Source organism: Crocuta crocuta, unplaced genomic scaffold (genome assembly GCF_008692635.1).
Source record: "Crocuta crocuta isolate KB4526 unplaced genomic scaffold, BGI_CrCroc_1.0 scaffold457, whole genome shotgun sequence".
In the NCBI taxonomy this organism is placed as follows: domain Eukaryota; kingdom Metazoa; phylum Chordata; class Mammalia; order Carnivora; family Hyaenidae; genus Crocuta; species Crocuta crocuta.
The window spans coordinates 3,230,018-3,230,227 of NW_027531318.1; positions in this window are offsets into that span (position 1 = coordinate 3,230,018).

Below are 210 nucleotides of genomic sequence, written 5' to 3' on the forward strand. Positions count from 1 at the left end.
CGGAGCTGCGGGAAGCTGCAGCCAGCTCCCGGGTGCGCCGCGCTCCTCGGCGGCTGGATCCCGGCGATCCGCCGCGGGCTGCCCGGCTCTTCCCCGGGGGTCCTGAGCGAGCGCGCAGGGGTAGGCTAGCGCGACCCAGTCGCTGGCACCGACCTCGAGGCTTCCTCTGCAAACACACACACACACACACACACACACACACACACACAC